We start from the raw sequence: 7,375 nt of genomic DNA, 5'->3' as shown, positions 1-7,375 counted from the left end.
TCTACAGTCCCCTTAGGTGTGAGTGTGTGTGAATGGTTGTTTGTCCTGTGTGTCTCTGTGTTGCGCTGCGATGGACTGGTGACCTGTGCAGGATCGACCCCGCCTCTTGCCCACTGACTGCTGGAGATAGGCACCAGCACCCCTCGCAACCCCACTTGGGACAAGGGATGGATGGACTAAACTATCTACCTCACATTCTACTTCTAGAAATTCTAGGAACCACTCTGATAGATAAACCTTATTGATCTCACAGTGGAGAAATGTGCTTATCTGCAGACAAGTCAATTGCAGATTGACCTGCAGATTGAGATTTTATAGTTTTTCTTTTTTTAATGGAATTAAGTGAGATTTCGATGTTTTCACACTTGAATAAACCTTGAGATTTGACAGATTGCCATAAAATGAAAAAATATACTATTTACAACACTCATAAAAAAGATTAACATTATCAGAAGTTAGTGTATTTCAATACCCATATCTTACAGTAAATTACCAAGTGAAACAAAGTTACAAAGTGTGGGCTAATATACAGAGTAAAAAATAGTTTTTGTTCATTTCCATAGCAGAACACGTCATCCATTTGGCTAACAGACATGTGTGTGCAGTAACCAAGTTTGCTTGAATAATTTAAACAGGGGTTTTCATCGTTTTCCAGGCGAAGGACCCCTAAACTAATGGCAAGATGAAGCTGGGATCCCCTAATTATATATATTTTATGAAATTGTGTTATATCAAACTTGTCCTCTAGTGCTGTGTGTAAATGTACCTTATGGTTTGGCATTCAATATTAAGATACTCAAATAAGACACAGGTTCATATATTCATGTTTTTATTTTAAACATGTGCGAGGTACAGTTAGTAGGACGGCCATGCCAAAATGTGTTTTTCTAAAAGTTATAAAATAACGCAATAAACTGATACCTGCCAAGATCAACAATGTCTGTAAATTCATGCATAAAAGCTATTCAAATTGACATTTTTAATACATAAATGTGGAAAGGAAAATCAGTGATGCTTGTTAGTGCCACTGGCATGAATAAATACTGTATACCTGTAATATTGCAAAAAAATACTTAACTATCAACATAACTGACAGATTTGTGTTTTAATTTTAAAGATACATGTAGTATGGACAGTGAATCGTCAAATCATCTATGGATGGCAAACATACTCCCACATTAGTGAGATTTCTGACCCTGATGAGTAGCACACAACTTGTCTAACCTTTGATGTATGGAGGTTGTCATATGAACAACCCCCCCACAACACAGATATGCCCACCCCTTCCACAGACACTCTGCTGCACCTCTCCAAAATTGTACCGGTAGGTTACCTCAGACAGTGCTGCAGACAGGAGGCCTCTGATTGGTCAATTCTACATCTTCTCTATACTATGTGTATATTCTTTTTAGTACCTTACCCACTTGTTTTTTTTTTTTTTGTATGACTGCCATTGTGGAAAACGACTTGTGAAGATGTTCCGTAAAAGTTTAAAAAAGAAATCCACTGGACTGGGTTTCCAAGATTTGAAGACGTTTCGCTTCCCCTCCAGGAAGCTTTCTCAATTCAAAAAGAAGATGGACCAGCTAGAAGAGCGAGGTGTGCGAGAACGCTGGGACCCTTTTTCCACCTGGATCCCTGCTCTTTTTCAATCTCATGTTCCTTCGTTGTCGCACAAACTTGCCCCCACTTCCTCACTGCCTTGGCCGTATCTAGACCCACAGCTAGTGCCTGATTGTCCCTCTTGCGTTGTGGTGTGGACTAACAGAGTGCAGACCACGCTTCAATATTGGGCATAAATCAATTAATAATATCTGCAACAAGCTCATTGCGACAAACTGCTGGGGGAGGATAACTAGCCCTTAAATGGTCATGATCATCTGACAGGAGATGATTATCTGAGTGAGTCACTTACCTGGTTTAACAGTCCTCTCTGAGGAATGCAGGATCCAGCCGATGGGCTGTAAAAAAAGATGCAGCACAAGGAGCCGATCAGTGTCCCCAATGCAGCAACCCCAGTGAGCAGGCGATAGTCCGATCCTAGGAGCCAAGCTTACCAAAACCCAAGCTCCTCCTGCACGGGGGAACGGCAGGTGATTTAAGTGAGTAATCAGATCAGCTACCGTGGCTGTGATCATGACAGGGGGGCTTTGATTTAATTTATGGGTGCTTCAGCACCCCCAAACATGGGCCAACAACGCCTTTGATTCTGATTCTGATTCCTGGTTGATGGGACAGGTGTTGTGAATGAAACGGTGCCCAGCTTGAAAGAGCTCCTGTGTGTCGCTGAATGTTTTCATTGATGACTGAAAGACATCCTCTGCCTCCATTTATCTGTTTACTACAGTGTGTTGAATTCATGTTAATGTGGATTTAAAGACATTTGATTAGTGTAAAAAGTTGCAGGAGGGAATATTAAAAAAATGTATCAACAAAAAACTTTGCGACCCGCATGCAGTACCTCTGTGAAATCCCTAGGGGTTGCGGACCCCCTGTTGAAGATCTCCGATTTAAATTTTAGGGTTATTGTAAAGTAGCTGCCATTCAAAATAGCCCTTTCCAGTCAAATGCCAGCTGAATGAAAGCCCACTTCCCTTCAACTCCCAGCAAAATCCCACCCAACTTCCAGCCACTGGCCTTCTCCTTGCTGTGCATTTTCTTTAGTCAGACTCCACCCTTTGACTGAATTACAGGCTCTGACCAGGAAATGGTGCACAAATCATGACAGAAAGAATATTTTAGTATAAAGATTGATGTTTAAAAATGAATTATAGGGGGCCAGCCAATGGCCCATCAAGGAAAGTGGGGAAAATTTGAATGGCTACAACCGTACAGTTTGATCAGGTGCAGCATTGTTGTTGTTGAACTTTGAGAAGCAAACTAGACAGCAGGGCTGCCTGTTGTTGCGCCTGAATGTTAAAGTAGGGTAAACTCAGTCCAGGTCAGTGTTGGGAAAACATCGGAACCCGCCTTTTACATTGAGCCCGTACTTCAGGGTACCTTTGCCATACTCACTGCCTTTGCGTGATTCATGCTCTATTAGATGATAGTCTTAGCTGATCATTCCTTAATGTACTTTTTATTAAACTTTACATAAACTTCTCAATGTTTTGACCCACCTGCAAAGTTAACTAATGAGTTCTGTCTCCTTCTGTCTCCAGGGACTGTCCGCAAAAAGCGTACTAAGCTGTAACTATGTTCCGAAACAGCCTGAAGATGCTGCTGGGAAGCAAGGGCCGCAAACTAAACAAGAATGGTCTGTATTTCAGTGTTATAAAGTTATCATCTTTTGCTTTGTTCAAATGTTCTGTATCACAGAGGGTTACATTTACAGTTTCTTAGAGCACTAAATATACTCCTTTCAACTTTTATCCTATCTTAACATGTAAAAAACATGAATTTCAGGATATTTTATGGGATTTAAACCTAATTATAAACCAGGGATGGATGAATGTAGTTGTTAAGTATTTCGATTCAATTTTTTCATCAAGGTGTTGTAGGTGTTGATAGGCTGTAGCTGTAGCTTTATCTGCAGCTACAGGAAGGCAGGAACGATCTCCAGAGGGCAGTCTGTCTTTCACCAGATCCGGAGAAGCCTTTAATGACATTTTGATATTGTTTGAAAGTCTTCTGAAGAGGAAGATCACTGTTGTTCATGGTCTTTACAAAGAATATGTGAAATAATCCCCAGAGTAGTTCCTAGAACAGAGCTGGCCTTGTTTATTAGTTTGTTGAGCTTTTATAAGTAATTTTATCTGATATGTAGCATTTTCTTTCAAACGCGGAAGGACCTAAGCTTCCTTAGGAACTACCATCTGCTCTGTCCCTTCTTTTTGACAGCTGAAGTTGTTTCCCCCATCGAGTTTGTTGTTCAGGTGAATACCAAAACTCCCTCCTCCTTCACCACCTAAACCTCTTCTACCATGATGTAGACAGGATTCAACTTGTTACTGTTTCCTCTACTAAATCTGCAATCATCTCCCGTGTTTTGTTGACATTCAGGATCAGATGATTGTTTCCACATGTGGGTCCTAATTGCTGCTTGTTGGTTTGCTGAGGAGAACCAACAGCAGCCTCTCTAGGACCTTCATAATGTGGGATCTCAGGGCAAAAGGTCTATAGTCACTGAGGACTGTTGGTCGAGTCTTCTTTGGTACTGGAACAAAGCAGGAAGTCTTTGACATCACTGGAACTTTCTCCAGGGTCAAACTAAAGGTCAACAGTTGCTGTACAATCTCACAGAGCTGCTCTGCTCAGGCCTAAAATTTATAGAGGGAGATATTTTATTTCTGGGTGGATCATCTCAATAATTGGTCCTCCTAACTGTCAATTATTCTGTTGATATGTTTACGAAATGCGGTTCTATGTGCTCTTCCCCAGTTAATTATCTTTTTCTGTGCATGTGCACTTTCAGGCGTATATGTGTCAGACATTTATTGAAGCTCGCCTTTCTCACTGTGGTTCTTTGAAAATGGCCGAGGATCATAAGAGGAAAAGTGTCTACCAAGAGTATGAGAAGAAAAGAAAGGCCTCAAAAGAGGCAGATATATCCCAGAATGCTTTGCCCAGAAAGCTCTCCTCTCATGGCATTATGGGATTTGCTGTTACAGCAGCCTGCCCTAGCCATAGGCTGTCTCCACCTGAGCAGCGCCTAACTGCTGTCAGGTTTGAGTCAATTTGACTGTATGATCAGGTTGAACTGTAAAGTGCCTTGAGATGACTTGTGTTGTGAATTGGCGCTATATAAATAAACTGAATTGAATGAAATTGAAATAATAACAAAGATGGTGCAGGCACCGCGTGGGGGAGGAGTTACGTGATTCTGATTTTCAGCGGTCCTCCATCCATCGCCAGTAGTTAGCCTCTAGACGCTAGCCTTAGCCGTCCATCATCTCTTTCTGCCCTCTCCCTATAACCTCTCTCAATGTTAATCTATTCCAATTTCCTTCAGTTTTTATCAAAGTAGCTTTTCTTCCATGTTGATGCATATCCATCCTGCTTACCAACAGATAGCGGCAGCCATGATTCGGACGCCTCAGACATCAGGATGATGGAGGGTTTTAGTCGCTCACTCCCCTCCTCCCCCCTCTTCAGTCTTCGCTTGGCCAAGAGAACTGGTAGGACTATTTTGTTTTATGTGGGTCAGCATATGACTATACAAGACATTAAGGGGCCTCTTTTGATGCAACAAGGGACAAAATGTGTCCAAGCTGGAATAAAGCTCTTTGATTTTTGAGGCCTTTATAATGTTATGAAAAATATATTTTCAAGTATTATTATTATTTTTTTTTAAAGAGGTAAAGGGCTGATAAAACAGTTTTCCAGTGTACATGTAAATGCATACAATTTCCCTGTGTGGAGTTGATGTCCCCACCCCCCACAGAAAGGTGATGACCTCTAATCCTTCCTTCCATCCTTCCTGTTCATCTCCTCCTCTGCTGCTTTTCTTTCTCCACTGTGAGGGACTTTTCCTGTCATTTCTATATGGAGTGTTCACTGAAGACCCCCCCAACCCCCTCCAGTCACACAGAAATCCACTTTTCCAGGTTCTCGTCTGCCTCTAAAAGAAATGGTCTTTATATTTTTCCGATATATAGGTAGATAGCTGATTTATCTGGGCTGCCATCATGATGTAGAGAGCAGGGGTATGTGCATGTGTTTTTGTGGTAAGAAATGTCAACGTGTTCAATAATAAACACAAACTTTTACCTTATTTATTTCTCAAAAGACTAACTTTAAATAGGTTGTTGTTCTATAAACCTCTTCATCCATCCTTTTCTTATCCAGTATGAGGAAATGATCAAGATCATTGATAGAATATTAATAATCTAGAAATTAGTGAAATTATTTGGTCTGCTATGGTCAGGGTATGAGCAAAACTTCTCAAAAATGGCATTTTCTTCAGAGCTACACCGATGCACCATTTTAAATCAAATTGTCAAGCTAATGTCGCTATGCTTACCTGGAGCAGACAAAGATGCTGATGCCGCTGCCTCACTTGCATCTTCATTGTCGCTGTTGTCATATCCAACTGTTCCAACACTTCTTCCACGTTGCTGGTTGCAGACAAGTCACCCATGGATACAGGCATGCTAAGATCAGGAACAGTGCTAAATTCAGGAGCTGCCGCCATAGACTTAAAGCTTTGGAAAGCAATGCACTTTTCAGCTTTGATAAAACCCTTTGGCTTAACCAGGTGCTTCCTCGGGTTAGAAGTACATATTCCCTCTTATAGCCTTTGTACTTAATAACGCAAATATTGCATCAAGGGTAACCTTTATCACACTTTGAAAACATGCTTTAACTTAGCCATGCTTACTTTTTGACCTGTAATTATTAGAAACTGAATCAGTACTGTTAGGTTTATTCTTTTATACATGATGTGCATTGTTACTTTATTAGCCAGATTAGAGAGAGTAGATGGCCTTCCTTCACATTGTGGATGTCACTGTGTGTAAGGAGGTCATCTAAATAGGACAGCCTTCTTGTCTTTTAAAGATACACAGGATATGGGCACATCTTGGAGCCGGTCTGATAAAGGGAAGCTATCTGTAATTCTTGGGCATAGAGGCAAGATGCATACAGCTCAGGGCATGGATGGCGTGTCAGTTTCTGATACGGACAGCTAAACATCCACATGATCCAACACAGAGACTCATGAGCTATAAGAAGGAGAACATGACCTTGTTCGGGGCTCAATCTTTGCCGGACGCTCGCTGACGTTTTTTGAGCCCACAGCTGTGCAAGCTCCAAGCATTTTCTCTGTCCTGTAACGACTTGATCTGGAATAAACTCTGTTACTTTTTTACTCCGGTTTTTATAGTCCTTTTTATATGGTTTTACCCAGTTTAAGTTAAGCTTAGTAAATAACTTGCTCCCAGGAAAAGAACCGGAAGGGAAGTCCCGAGGCGCAACTGCCTCCAAGGGGACATACCTTCCTCATTTAACAGTACGTAATTCTAAACGCTGATACCGATATTGGGGGCTTTAAAAACAATATCCAACATTGGCCGATATAAATTTATAGTATTAACAAGACAAGGTGAATATTGATATACACAGGATATACACTGTCCCACTGAAGTTCTACTCAAATTCTCATAATAATCAAAAATATGAATAGATTTATATATTCAAGACAAAGAAACACTATAGAATTAAAGTAAACAACTTTAATCTGAACAGTGTCAACATTTTTTTTGATGTTGCTTAAAATTTGTGTTGTTTTTTGCTTTACTGGGGCAGGAGACCTGACCAGTGTTGCGCATAAAGACTTGGAGACATGTTTCGCTTCCCATCCAGGAAGCTTTCTCATTTCAAAATGTCTGGTTTTAAAAATTACAAACAGTTAAAGCAAAATGCCATTAAAGATAAA

This window comes from Cyprinodon variegatus, unplaced genomic scaffold (genome assembly GCF_000732505.1).
Source record: "Cyprinodon variegatus isolate N-32 unplaced genomic scaffold, C_variegatus-1.0 Scaffold719, whole genome shotgun sequence".
Lineage (NCBI taxonomy): Eukaryota > Metazoa > Chordata > Actinopteri > Cyprinodontiformes > Cyprinodontidae > Cyprinodon > Cyprinodon variegatus.
Note: the sequence above shows the minus strand (reverse complement) of the source record.